The sequence below is a fragment of the Tupaia chinensis genome, unplaced genomic scaffold (assembly GCF_000334495.1).
Source record: "Tupaia chinensis unplaced genomic scaffold, TupChi_1.0 Scaffold000054_1, whole genome shotgun sequence".
Taxonomy (NCBI): Eukaryota; Metazoa; Chordata; class Mammalia; order Scandentia; family Tupaiidae; genus Tupaia; species Tupaia belangeri.
Genome location: NW_006159512.1, coordinates 3454034 through 3469136, shown reverse-complemented (window position 1 = coordinate 3469136; position 15103 = coordinate 3454034). Strand labels below are relative to the sequence as shown.

The 15103-nt window shown below is 36.3% G+C and overlaps 1 protein-coding gene and 1 pseudogene across 1 annotated transcript in view; both read right to left on the bottom strand.

Moving 5' to 3' along the window:
• SCYL2 (SCY1 like pseudokinase 2) overlaps positions 1 to 15103 on the bottom strand; it is a 77585-nt gene that overhangs the window by 37061 nt on the left and 25421 nt on the right. The window contains exons 3-4 of the mRNA XM_014591739.2: positions 7169 to 7326; positions 2354 to 2498 (exon numbers count right to left, since the gene is read on the bottom strand). The gene's annotated coding sequence lies outside the window, so the exon portion shown is untranslated. The remainder of the gene's footprint in view (positions 1 to 2353; positions 2499 to 7168; positions 7327 to 15103) is intronic.
• LOC106735971 (high mobility group protein B2 pseudogene) lies at positions 3418 to 4090 on the bottom strand (annotated as a pseudogene).

Sequence of the window (15103 nt, the reverse complement as noted above, 5' to 3'; positions counted from 1 at the left end):
AAGCCCTTCCTTTCTTTGTTTCCCACCCCTCACTCACTGAAGAAAATGAAGGAAAGGAGGAGAGGGAGGGAGAGAAAAAGGACCAAACATAACAAGTTTTGGAAGAAACATAAAATATATATATATAATTCTAATTTGCTGCTGGTGGGAATAAAATGGTACAACCAGTTTGGAAAACACTATTAATTTTTTAAAAAGTGAAACATACATATACCATTTAATCTAATCATTAAACCAAAAGAAAGGAAAGCATATATCCATACAAAATCCTGTACCTGTACATTCACAGCAGCTTTATTCACAATAGCCTGAAACTGGAAATAATCCAAATGACCAACAGGTAGATAAACTGCAGTATAGCCATACAATGGACTGAAAACGAGAATGTACTTTTGATATGTACAATATAGTGAATCTCAAAATAATGATATTGAGACCAGCAGTTAGCGTAATGGCTATGTCGCTGGGCTCCCATGTAGTCAACCGCGGTTCGAGTCACAGACCCGTTGGCTTAAACTCATGTCAAGTGTGTGTATGTGCGTGCCCAAGATCATGAGAGGAGAATAGAGGAGAAGGGACTGTAGTGTGGCCATCCCCCTTGGGGGGTGATTTCTCACTTTCTCACTCTCTGTCTCTCTCTCTGTCTTTCTGGCAAGCGCAGGCACCCTATAGTAAAAACCTCTCCAAAAAAAGGAAGAAAGATAATAATGGTATCAATTGCCAGAAGCCAAATAAAAAAATTAGTACATACTCTGTGATTTCACTTAACTGTGAAGGAACCAGCAGATGGCATAATGATTACGTTGCTAGACTCCCAGGTAATCAACAGTGGTTCGAGTCCCAGAGCTGGTGGCTTAAAACTCATGCTGGGCGCGTGTGTTGTGCGCCAAAATCCCAAGAGAATAAAGGAGAAGGGATTGTAGCATGGCCATGCTACCTGGGGGGTTATTTCTACTTTCTGTCTCTCTGTCTCTCTCTGGTTAGCACACATACCCTATAGCAAAAATCTCTCTAAAAAACAAAACAAAACTATAGAAAATACAAACTGGTCCACAGTAATGGAAAAGAGGGCAGAATTTCCTGAGACAAGGAGAGACTACATGAAGCAGAATAAAGGGATTATGAGGGGTATGAGGAAGCTTTTGGAAGTGATAAGTATGTTCACTGTTTTGATCACAGTGATGGTTTCATACAAATGTATATGTCTGATTTATAAAGCAATAAAACTTTAAAAATGAACAGTTTACTGTATGCCAATTAACCTTTATAAAACTACTGAAAATAATAAAATTATCTCTATGCCCTAAGAACTTAGAATCTACTGTATAAATTTATTCTATGAAGGTTCAGCCATGGTGGTGAATAACAGCCCTATAATCCGTAATGCTGGAAGCCAATGAAAGATGGGGGCTTGGTTCCTAGGTCAACCTATACATGCAGAGCACAGTATATGCCCATGATCTTGGCTGGCTGGGAAGGCTGGGAAGCTCACTGCATAAGACCACACTCACAGTTCTTACCTCTCTCTTTCATGAAAGAAAAAAAAAATTCGAAAATAAATTTACTCTATTGAGATGAAGATATGAGGGAAAGGAAAATCCAAAAAAGTGGGCATAGATAAAGAGAGCAATAATTCCTCTTAATGGATACTAAATAATTTCCCTAAAGACCTAACTTTTAATTTTGATTACTTTATTATTATATTAACTTAGTGTTTTATTTACAAAATGCATTTGCATGTTTAAAATTCAAAAGAATTAAAATTAATCCACTCCAAGTCAGCAGATGATATGGTGGTTAAGGCTGCTGGATCCCAGAGGGCTGACTGGATGGTTCAGGTTCCAGACCCTGTAGCTTGAAAATCATGCCTGGAGTGTCAATGCCCAAAATTCCAAGAGGAGAATGGAAGAGAAGGGGCTATGATGTGGCCATCTTCCCTAGAGGATGATTTCTCAATTTCTGTCTGTCTGTCTGTCTCCAGGGAGCACATGTACCCAATAGCAAGAAAACTTGTAAAAAAAAAAAAAAAAAAAAAGGGAATCCACTCTATCCACCAGCAGTAAGTGCCCCTCCCTAAAGATTACCAATGTTATTAGTTGTATCTATTTAAAACAGAATTTAAGCCTAAAAATAAACTGCAAAAAATAAATTCTAGAGCATACAAATCATTTTTTAAATTACAAAAACCAATGTTTACATAAAGTAGTTTACATGGCTAGTAAGTCTGAAAGAGCCAAAAGCAATTTTAAAGGGAAAAATTCCTCTTACATGTTGTATAAAAATACAGTCTGAAAGAGCCAAAAGCAATTTTAAAGGGAAAAATTCCTCTTACATGTTGAATAAAAATACATACCTGAAGTAAACCTTATTTGGTTTCTACATCATAAAGTTTGTAATCCTTCATGTCTGGAGATATAGGGGAAGGTAGGTTTTCCCAGTTACCAAGAACATTGGCTAAACTGGCAAAGACTGGTTCTGTACAAAATGCCAAGCAATCCCTGTTTTAAAAAGAAAAAGTTATTTACTATTTTTTTTAGCATATTATCAAAATTAAATACACAAAATACTGTGGTTGTATTAAACTACCAATAAGAAGGTAGACTATTTTAGATTTGCAAATTTTAAAATAAATATAATATGCTTAAACCAATGAAGTTCAGAGGCTCTGAATATGTATTATTCTGGATAAATTATTAAGTCTTTCAAACTAAGCACTGTAACATTTGTGATAAATTTTTTAAAAGTTTAAGAAGTCAGGAATAAAACATTTTTAACTGTGCTTTTTCAAATTACTGATATTCTTTATGGTAAACCAATAAATACTTGAAAATACTGTTATAACTATGACATCATCTTTATTTCTGAGGCTGTAGTTTTCAGAATATGCTGAAAGCAACTTGCATATTTTCCACAGATGCCTCTGGAATAAGAGTCATGAGGAAGAGGGATGGGCGTAACTCCAGGTGCAACATGCCCACTTTAATCAGTGAGCTTTACCTATTTTATATATCATTCAGAAAGTTGTCACAGTTTTTTTTTAAATAGACATAATTTTATTACAAAATTGGGAAAAAAAAAAACACAAAATGCAACATCCTATAAAACCCAAAATTTACTATTGATACCAATTCCTCTGAGTGTGCTGTGCTACTATACACAAGTCAAGAAATTAAACATTAAGGAATATTCAACATCAGAAGCTATAAAATCTAACTGTATGTAGTAGCCCCTCTAAAAGCTACAACCTGCATTCTTAAAAAAATTTTTCTCTACACTCAGTCTCATCAGCTATACAAAAATCTGTACAGTTTTTATACTGAAGCTAATATTGAGCTACACTTGAATTCACATTCTTAGCAAAACAATTGTCTGAGCATACACACACACATTCCACACACATCATTACAGGATGGCCATTTATTCTTCAGCTTCTTCTTCTCCCTCCTCCTCCTCCTCCTCTTCTTCCTCATCTTCTGGCTCATTCTTCTTCTTTGAGCCTCTTGGCCTGCCAGGACCCTTCTTTCCTGCTCTTAGCACGGTATGCGGCAATATCTTTCTCATATTTCTCCTTTAGTTTAGCAGCTTTCTGTTCATTTATCTGTTTATCTTTGGGCCAACTATTCAGACCACATTTCACCCTGTTTTTTTTGCAATATTCCCAATGGACAGGCCTGGGTGTTCATTTTTTATCTTTGGGCAATGTTCAGAGCAAAACAGGAAGAAGGCAGATGGAGGCCTTTTCAGAGCATTGAGATCCTTTTTCTTTCCCTTCTTATCACCTTTGGGAGGGACATAATTTTCCTTCTCCCTGTCATAATAAGTTTTGTCACTTTTTGCCATATCTTCAAACTTCGACTTTTCCTTTGCAGACATGGTCTTCCATCATTCGGAACATTTCTTTGAGAATTCGGTGAAACTGACTGAAGAGTCTAGGTGCTTATTCTTGTGCTCTTCCTGGTAGGTGTGTGCAAAGAAGGCATATGAGGATATTTTGTCCCTCAGCTTGTTGGGGTCTCCTTTGCCTATGGTGACAGATGGCATCTACCTGGTGTGAGCTCTTCTCAGTCCTGCATAGCGGTTGGATCTGACAGAGAAGTTTCCTCCCCACGGTTCCAGCATGAACTGGTTTATCCCAGTTCATTTTTTTGAAAGAATTATTGGGTTGTTAGAAGTCATGACATATTTTTCTATTTTTCTATGCAAAATGCATCATGACTTTTCTGAAGACCCAATATTTCTTTATTTAATTTTATTTATTATTATCATTTATTTCTTAATTTGACCAGAAAGGGACGGAGAGAGAAAGGGAAAGTGAGAAAGAAAGCCCCCCAGGTCCAGGACTTGAACCTTGGTCAGACACATGGGAGGCCAGCACCTTAACCACCACACTACCTGCCAGCCCACGTTAATCATTTTTAGAATTACTGCTCTTTGATGTATAAGAAGCTTTGCAAATTATAAAAATGTTAGGTATTGCCATTTAATAGACTTACTGAGGAAGAGTTCAGGCTTTGAAGAAACAGTTACCTGACTTGAAGTCCCAGAATCTCTACACCCTGCCTTGATGGTGACACTGGACACTACTGCTCTTTGGCCTCACTCTATCCACGTTAAAGAGTCACTGCGGTCAAATGAGGTAATTGTGTATAACACACAGCAATGTGGATAGCATGTAAGCTCAATGAGTCCTTACTATTATTATAATTACTAAGCATTTGAGGATCAAGTCTTAGTTTTAGGCCTTGGGCTTTAGGTTCTTGCAATGAGAATGACAAGGTAGTACAACAACAAGACTATACTTAACTTCTGTACCTGGATAGCAATAGTTTAAAGGAAAGTAAGCCCTTTACTATTTCATCTGTCTGTAATAGCTCAATAACTTTTCTTCTGCCTTGAGCCTATTTTTCAAATGAAAGTATATGCAGAAGATCAATATATATCTCAATATATATGAAATAAAATGGCTGCTTAGATGGAAAGAGAAAAGGTCTCACTGCCTTGCCAGCTTAGTAATAGTCAAGATGCCATCTCATTCTTTACTCCCAGCACTCAGTTCATTAACAAAGTAGACACTATGCATTACTTGGTTGAGCTGCAAGAGGGGAAAACTGCTTAAATATTCAAGGAATACCTCCCCAACCATTAACTATTATTCTTACCCTTTTACTACCTATACCAAATTTAGCTTCCCACTATCTCTCAATAGATTTAGTCCTTACTCTACTTCTTTCCCTCCCTCCAAGTACCTCAACAATAACGTATCGTTTTTGCTATTCTTTACGAAAAACCTCTTGATCCTGTAATAACCATTACAGGTTTCCTTTATTTTCTAGTTTATATCATAAGCTGAAGAATTTTAAACACCCAGAGCCTTTATAAACTCACAGTATAAAATCACAAAGTATATTTTAACCTTGTTCTCTTTATTCAACATTCAAGTTCATTCATAATAAATTTAACTCATTATAGGACCCCTTTTACCCACTGCTTACCTATTAGCCATTTTCTACTTCCAAAACATGTACAGTTCCTCTAACATGAATAACCTCATTTGTCATCAACTTCACCTTAGTATGTTCATTCCTCATCTACCCTCCTTTGGGTTCTACCCATGGAGCTTTACTCACATATTATCTTCTCTGTTTTGTATCTATTTTCTAGTTTCCAAACTGTCATCCTACTGAAATTATTGAATGTCACTAACAACTTCTCACTAATCAAAAGTAATAGATTCTTTTCAGTACTTATTTCTTAGTCCCCAAGGTTAGTGGATCCTTTCCTCCCCCCTTTGATTTTCATAACGTGTTGCTAATTTTTCTCCTGCCATATGACAATGATTCCCCCTGTTTATTTTCCTGGTTTTTCTTTCCCCTACATTGAGAGGTTCTTTTCTTGGTACTATTCCCCTTACGCTCTTACTCTTGAAAAGTGTTTTATTTTTTTCATGGTTTTAATTACTGCCTCTATACTACTTACCCCTCATATGCTACTATATCATAACTTTGCAGTTTCATCAGAATTACTACTCTTGCTATAGTACACCTCCTTGAGGAAGTCTAGTGTCTTCTCAGTATCATTAGTCCATTAAAAACTGGAAGCTACTTTTCCTTCCCAAAGTGACCTTGACTCTATCAATGCTACTAAAATGTTTACAACCTAACAATTAAGATGTCTTAAAGTAATCCTTGACTCCTCATACTTGACAATGAATTCCTAGTTCTATATTTAAAACACTATACAAAGAGACTTTGAAAAGTTCCTAGAGATCAAGCAATGATATAGTGGTGGTACAACTGGACCCACATGGGAACAGTCCTGGATCTGCACTCTGGGACCTTCTTGAGCTTAGCAGTTGTAGGTGTGCATGCCTGTGATCTAGGCTATCTGAGACTGGGGTAGGTGAGACTGGGGGTGGATTGTGGTATGAAAATCCTGTTCAGGTGCCTCTGTCTCCGTCTCTCATGAAAAATAAATAAATAAATAAATAATAAACCTCTTTTAAAAGTTTGTGGAAAAATGGAATTAGAGTACGAGTTGATTTTGGTACAGAATTTTTTGAAAACCTTGCATAGTTTTTTCATAAGAAATATTTTCTGTGAACTTTCTGAACAGCCTTCATAAAAGCAGCTGTTGAGATAGAGAAAAGTATAACCTATTGCTCTTTCTCCCTTCAAGAGACTTAAAAATATAATTATAAAGGACTTGTTGAAATAACAGACAAGTGACCCTATAGACACAGAAGGGTGACCCTAAAGACACTGACAGAAAACACTTCAGAAAAAAACAGCACAAACAAATTTGGAGTCAGGAAAAGTGTGACAAACAAACAAACAAACAAACAAACAAAAACACTCCAGAAAAAAACAGCACAAACAAATTTGGAGTCAGGAAAGCTCAGGAAAAGTGTGGCAAAAAACAAACAAACAAACAAACAAAAAACCCTGAGTCTACTTTCAGATACAGATTCATAGCAAATGTGAAGAAACTCTTATTAATATTTCAAAGAGACCATACACAATGGAAATAAATTTTAGGAAAACATAAGAATTCAATACTTAATTTATAAGAATTTTTTTTACTGACAACATACTGTATAAACAGATTTCAAAGACAAGGTTATTTCTAACTATTTGAGATGTCTTCCATATAAACTTTTACAAAAATTTACCTGGATTCTTCTAAAGGATGTTGTACAGTAAGAAGTCGAGGGTGTCGTAGCCGAGTTAACTGTTGGACTCCTCGTTTCAGGGAATCAATTATTTGATCCTTTTCAAATTTTTGATATTTGTCGATCAACTTTTTATCAAAGACAAAAACAGCCACTTCCTAATAAAAGAAATATGTAAATGATTTTAGTCAAGAAACATATAGAAGTAATTAAATAATGATTGAGTGTCACAACAGTCTATAAATGGATAACTAAAATCTAACGCCATGGAAATTTCAGTACCATTGTAATATTTCTCTATAATATCCAAGTTTATTCATGATTTGTAAATTTACAAATTAAAAATATGAGACCAAGAGTCCTCATCTAAAGAGAACACAAAAATATGTTTACCTTTGAACCCTGGCATCAGAGCAATTATATAAACTGTGTGTAATGTACTCTCCTATACATAGTAATCTCTTTTTTAACCAGAACTCAGAAGTTAAAATGTTTTAAAATTCAAAGTATTATTCATAATAGCCCTGAAGTCTTGAAATGCTATTTGAAAAATAGGTCTTAAGTCAGGGAGTGCTTTTTACACAAAAATCTAATTTCCAAGCATCTTTTACATAAGACTAATCTATACTTTCTCTCATAGCACTTTATTCCTCATCTTGTTATAGGCAATAATTGTAAATTGTTATTAATTAGTACAGAAACCTGTTCCTGTAATAAATAAGTCAGTCAAAATATAGCATTAATTGAGAGTTGATATATGTAAGTGATGACACATCTCAGTATTACTACAAAAGAAAAAGGTGATAAAGTTGGAAGCAAAGAATATTAGCTTTTTAAAATTCTATAAACAATAGCTATAAAGTTTAAAATTCTATAAAATTAGATTTTCAATGACTAAAACTTCTTTTATAAAAGTCTCTTCTTGGACCAGCAGTTAGCATAATGGCTATGTTGCTGGACTCCCATGTAGTCGACCACGGTTCGAGTCCCAGGCCCAGTGGCTTAAACTCACACCAGGCGCGTGTGCATGCGTGCCCAAGATCCCAAGAGGAGAAAGGAGGAAAAGGGATTGTGGCATGGCCATCTCCCCTGGGCGGGGGTGATTTCTCACTTTCTGTGTCACTGTCTCTTTTGGTCTTTCCAGCGAGCACACGCACCCTATAGCACGGTCTTTCCAGCGAGCGCACGCACCCTATAGCAAAAACCTCTCCAAGAAGTCTCTTCTGAAAGCCTCTAACTAAACCTGCTATTTAATTAAGTAATATCTAAACTAATATCTCCACTAATATCTTTGCATTTTATTGTTTTTCTCTCTTTCAATATCTAAACTAATATCTTTGCATTTTATTGTTTTTCTCTTCTATCAATAATTATTTCCTTCTGATTTTCATTTTTGCTACATTATTTTCACAAGTTAGCCTGGCAACCTAATCATCTCACAGAAGTTTATTGCAGAATTCAAACTCAATCTGTTTGCCAAATATTATTTAAGTTGGAGGTTTTTTATACTCACACACACACATACACACACACACACATATATAAGTTAAAGATTTTAAAGGATTAAGCCTCTGAAAAGTGCTAAGTGATAACATGAAGGAAATATTTAGTAACTCAGTTCAAACATTCCAATTCCCAAGCATCTGTAAATAGGGTAGCATTTACTACAACTAATAGATGATGTACTTATACAGCCCTTAAGACATTGGGATTAGATCAGAATAGTTTGTATCAGTTTCCCTGTAAATAACTATGGGCAGGTTTTCTCAAGAGAAAAATGGGCTTAAATAATAGTACGAATACCTCAGAGGATCACCAAAGATTAATGACACTGAAAAACTTATCAAAACACGTGACATATTACAAGCATTCAGTAAATGTTAACTATCACTATTATACCACTAACACCAAGACTTGTACTTGGCTGTTTTTCTATTACTACTGGTGACAATTTTCTGCTGATACACATCTGATCCACAATATGCTTACTTAAGATGAATGGTCAAGAAGCATCTTTGAAATAAAAGGTTGAAACTCAACACTATACCAACCTAGTAAGGAACATTAATTAATACATTAGACTAAATAAAATGATGTGATACCACTCTCATATTACACAAATACAAATATTCAGTATGTAACAGTATAACAGTAGTTATGAGTCCAGTTTCTAGAGTCACACAAACCTAAATTGGAATCCCAGACCAGTCACTTACTACTGATGTTGACTTTAACTCAAACCTTGATCATTATTATTTTCAGGCCAAAGTCATAAAAGGAACAAAATAAAGAATGAAAACAATGTAAAACATTTTATAGCTGAAGTAAAATATTCTACTTAACAATATTACAAATAAAAGAAGTTCCTAATATGGTTTGAATGCTTGTATCCCCTCCAAAATTCACACTAAAACTTAAGAAGTAGAGCCTTTAGGAGACCATAAGCCCTCTGCCCTCATGAATGTGAATTAGAACCTTATGAAAATGCTGGAGGCAAACAGCTAGGTCTCCTTTTTGCCCTTCCATCGTTTCTACCATACAAGGACACAGCATTCATCTCTCCAAAGGATGCAGCAATAAAACACCATCTTGGAAGCAGAGAACAGTCCTCTATCTTGGAAGCAGAGAACAGTCTTCCTCAGGCACAAATTAGCTGGCATCCTGAGCTCATGAAAAGGTAGGAGAGAAGTAGCTAGGCCCGTTTTAGCTCTTCCATCCATTCCACCAAGTGAAGACACAGCATTCGTCCTCTCTAGAGGACGCAGCAACCAGATACAGAATAGCACTCATCTTGGAAGAAGAGACTAGCCCTCATCACACACCAAGTCAGTTGGCACCTTGATCTTGGACTGATCAGTCTCTAAAACTGTGAACAAAAATGTCTATTATTTATTATTACCCATTCTAAATTATCTTCTTGTAAGAGCAGAAATGGACTAAGACAGGGGCCAGTAGGTGGTGTCGTGGTTGGGGCGCTAGACTCCCATGTGACTTACTGAGGTTTGAGTCCTGGATCTGGCAGCTTGCTTTCTCTCTCTCTCTCTCTCTCTCTGGTGGGCACACATGTCTACAGCAAATTAATAATAATAATAATAAAATTAAATAATAATTTTTTAAAAAGAAATAGGCCATGACAGTTCTCAAGTTAATTAACTATTTCTAGAAATAATAATAGATAACATTTGCATAGCTATGTTTCCAAGCATCACACGAAGCACTTTTAAGGGATTATTCAACGCCAACAACCCTGTAAGTTATTGCTATCGTTTTTTTGTTTTGGGGGGGGAGAGGTTTTTGCTATAGGGCGTGTGCACTCACCGAAAAGACAGAGACAGAAAGCAAGAAATCACCCCCCAGGGGCGACAGCCATGCCACAATCCCTTTTCCTCTATTCTCCTCTCCGGATCTTGGGCACACATACACATGTGCCCGGCATGAGTTTAAGCCACTGAGTCCAGGACTCGAATCACGGTCTACTACATGGGAGTCTAGCAACATAGCCATTACACCAACTGCTAGTCCAAGTTATTGTTATCTTAACTGCACACATGAAGACCTTAAATGTTTTATCTAAGATCTCAAAACAGGTAAGATGAAGAGTCAAGATCCAAACCTAGACAATCTTAACTATAGGGGCAGATTCTTGGCCAAAACATCACCCTGTCTCCCTAGAAATAATACCAGACAATATGGAGTACACCAGTAAAACGTGTATGCTAAGTCATTAACTTGAGTGAGTGCTTTAAATAGCACTCATACTTGAACATATCATCTTAGCTCTTTTGATCATTATGAGATATAAAACAACCAGAAGGCAAGAGTTTTATGTAATATTAATTTGAGCTAAAAACAAATGACCTAGAAGTACAAGTTCCTATCTCACCATTCATGTGCACAATCTTATTTTAGTATGTGTTCTGCTATAACACATTTTATAAATTCATCTAATTTAAATGTGTTTTTTTCCTTAAGATATTTCAAGTCTTAAAAAAATAATCACATGAAGTAGCTCTTGAGCTCTTGTAGTTTTATCACTCTTAATGAGGAATATTATAGTTCACAAGGCAAAAGAACACAAAATTCTTCCAGATGTTCATTTATTGTTATAGGCCAAAGATGAGAGACTTCTATATAGGCCAAAATAGGTCATCAATTATTATCCAAATACATTCTTTGTTTTAAATAGTCCACTAAAATTAACCAATTTCAACAAAGTTGTGATAATTAACCCTTTACCTTTTCTAAAATAAAACTCTTACCCTGCACATCAAACCTTTCATCAGAATATATCATTATGTAGGGCCTGCAAATGATACAGAGGTTAAGGTGCTATATTCCCCCATGGCCAACCACAGTTCAAATCCTGGACCTGGTGGCTTTAAAATCATGCCAGGCACATATGTGTGTATGGCTAGGATCCCAAGAGTAGAGGGAATTGTGGTGTGAACATCCCCCTAGGGGGCTGATTTCTCACCTTCCTTCTCACTGTCTGTATCATCCCTCCCTCTCTCTCTGGCAAGCTCATATTACCCTACCAAAACCTAAAAAAAAAAAAAAAATCAAACTGTCATAACAGAATATATCATAATCTAATTCCTAATTTAGGTTTTCTTTCTACTGCTTTCCAATATTACCCACTCTAAAACATTATCATTTCAGTGAAAGTCACATCACCATATAAGTATCACAAACATCATGAAGAAATAAAAGGTAAACATGTATCCACCACAGAATCTAGCAGAATCCTATACCTAGAAGACACTCAGATGTTTACTACTGATAATAATTAAAGCTTTTTATTACCATTCAGAATTAAAATATTTTCAATTTTTCATTATAAAAGTCTCCAAATACCCAGAAAGATGAACTATTAAAATAATCCAACATGCTGTCCACTTAAGATTCAACAAGTAGGGACCAGCAGTTAGCATAATGACTATGTTACTGAACGCCCATGTAGCTGACCATGGTTCGAATCCTGGACCCGATGGCTCAAACTCATGCCTGGTGCGTCTGTGCGTGCCCAAGATCCCTGATGGCTCAAACTCACGCCTGGCGCATGTGTGTGCGTGCCCAAGATCCTGAGAGGAGAATGGTGGAGAAGGGACTGCAGCGTGGCCATCCCCCCCAGGGGGTGATTTCTCACTTTCTATCTCTCTTTCTGGCGTGCACACGCGCCCTATAGCAAAAAAAAAAAAAAAAAGATTCAACAACTATTAACTCTATGTAAAATTTGAGGGTTGGTTTCTTCTTTCTTTTTATTTCTTTCTTTTATTTTTTTAAGGTTTTTGCCACAGGGCATGTGCAACCATCAGAGGGGAGAAAGTGAGAAATCACCCCCTTGAGGGGATACCATCAGAGGGGAGAAAGTAAGAAATCACCCCCTTGAGGGGATGGTCATGCCACAATTCCTTCTTCTCTTGGGATTTTAGGCAGGCAAACACACTCGCCTGATGTGATTTTCAAGTCGCTGGGTCTGGTACTTGAACCACAGTTGGCCATATGAGAATCCAGTGCTTTAACCACTATGTCATCTGTTGGCGCTGTGGTACCTCTTATACAAAAATTATAAGGACAAAACATCAACAATATTAGGTATTTTATTGTTTACTTATTTACTGTATGTCTTATTCTACGTTGCTTTGCTAACGAATATCTGAGACTGGGTGATTTATAAAGAATACTGATACATTCAGTTTAATAATTCTAGGGACTGGAAAGTCTAAACATATGAAGCTGGCATCAAGCCAGCCTTTGCTGCAATGTAAATACATGCCTAATAGAAGCAAAGAGGATGACAGACTCTGAAGAAAGAAAAAGACTAGGGGCAGTCGTTTTCCCTTCATAAGTCACCTGCTCTCACAGCAAGTAATACTTCTCACATGAGCTAGAACTCACTCAATCTCACAAGAAAGCATTAATCCATTCATGAGTGGGCTTCCCATCTTAAATGTCTTGCCATCTCCATGTGCCATGACACCAGTAACCAAATTCAAAACATGAACCTTTGGGGGACAAACCATTACCTAAATCTTTAATATTCTTTAAAATACACTGGCAAAGAAAATTATCCACACACACACAAAAAAGTTTTCTCAATTAAAAAAAAGGACTATTATTTTAAAAACTGTAACATTTGTCATAACAGACGATGTCCCATCTGATATAGAACTCATTAATTTTTAAAAGCTACTTTGTTGGGCCAGCAGATGTTGCAGTGGTTAAGGCACTGCACTCCCACATGGCCAAGTCCCAGATCTGGCAGCTAGCTTTCTCCCTTTCTCTCTCCCGCTCCCTCTCTGTTTCTCTGGTGAGCACACCTTCCCAATAGCAAATTAGAAAATAATAATAATAATAAATTAAATTAAATAAATAATTCTTTAGGAAAATAGGCTGCTTTGTCTACTACAAAGTTGAACTCTGTTGAAAACAAGATAGTTTACGTAATAAAATCTTTGTTAACATCCACCAATCTGTTTAGGATTCCCTAACAGTGATCGTGACCTCAGCTAACCTGTACCTAAGAGCCACCAGTGATGTTTTTTGAAACACAGGTGGTCCCTATGGCTTCAGTTTTATGGATCCTTCATGACTGAACAGAGGTGATTACCAAGCATTATACTATTCATTTTTTATCTGATTTAGGTATAAATTTCCTTCTTCAAAACAATAAAATGAAACCTAAAGTTTATTTATGCTAAGGTAGACACAAGACTTAAGGAAACATCATATACCCTTAAAAATTACTAAAGGTGATTGTTTTTGATCTTAGCAACTAGACTAGCAGTCAGCTGTGCACAATGGTTTTGCTTAAACTTTTCATTACTACAATGCAATTATTTCTTTTAATTTGCTTATACCTTCATTTATATCACATTAACAAGCCTTGACTGTGAATACTGACATCTAGAGAACACAATGTAGATTCTATAATAAGAAAGGAACTTTGATAGAGGTACATCAACTATAAACAATTAAATATTTATTGCATAACAATTTTATGGGTCAGCCCATAGCCTAATGGTTAAGGGAATCAAATCCCACATGGCTGAATGTAGTTTGAGAGAGAAGGTGAGAAAGTAAGCTGCCAGGAAAACAGTACCCCCACAGGGTCTTTACAATGTGATCCATACCCAGTCTTCAACCAGCACCAGTTCATGGGCAAGATGTGCCTGGTGTATTCAGGGAGGCCTTGAACCAGGAGCTTTCCCATGTGAATACAAATCCCTAGGTATTTTTAATTTTTTTTAAGGTTATTGCCAGGTTATCTAGGCACATATTCTCACAAGAGACCTCCAAGAAGGGATGGCCATGACATCATTCTCTTGAGATTCTGGGCATGCATGTACATGCACCTGGTATGATTTTCAAACTGCTGGATCTACAGCTCAAGCTGCAGTCAGTCACGTGGGAGTCTAGCACCTTACCTACTATGCCACCAGCTGGCTCCAGTAATTTTAAGTTTTAAAAGAAAAAAAATACACACACACACACACACTCAAATATGTTTTTGATATAGACACACACACATATTTTATATATACTTTAAAAGATATAAACACATATATACTGGTAAGTTTTTGCCATATATACTACGTGTATAAATACACACACACATATATGGCAAATGTTTGCCACAATATATATGTATACATACACACACACACGTACACATATATAATCTGGGTATATTACTATACATATTTGTGTGTGTGTGTGTGTGTGTGTGTGTATTAGATTGGCTTAAAAAAACTCCGTCTTTTAACTACTTAAACAGAAAAATTTAAAAACTGGAGGGGACCAGCAGGTGGCGTGGTGATTAAGGTGCTGGATACTCCCACATGGCCAACCATGGTTCAAGTCCCAGACCTAGTGGCTTGCTTTCTCACTTTCTCTTTCTCTCTGTCTCTTTAGTCAAAATTTAAAAAAATAAGC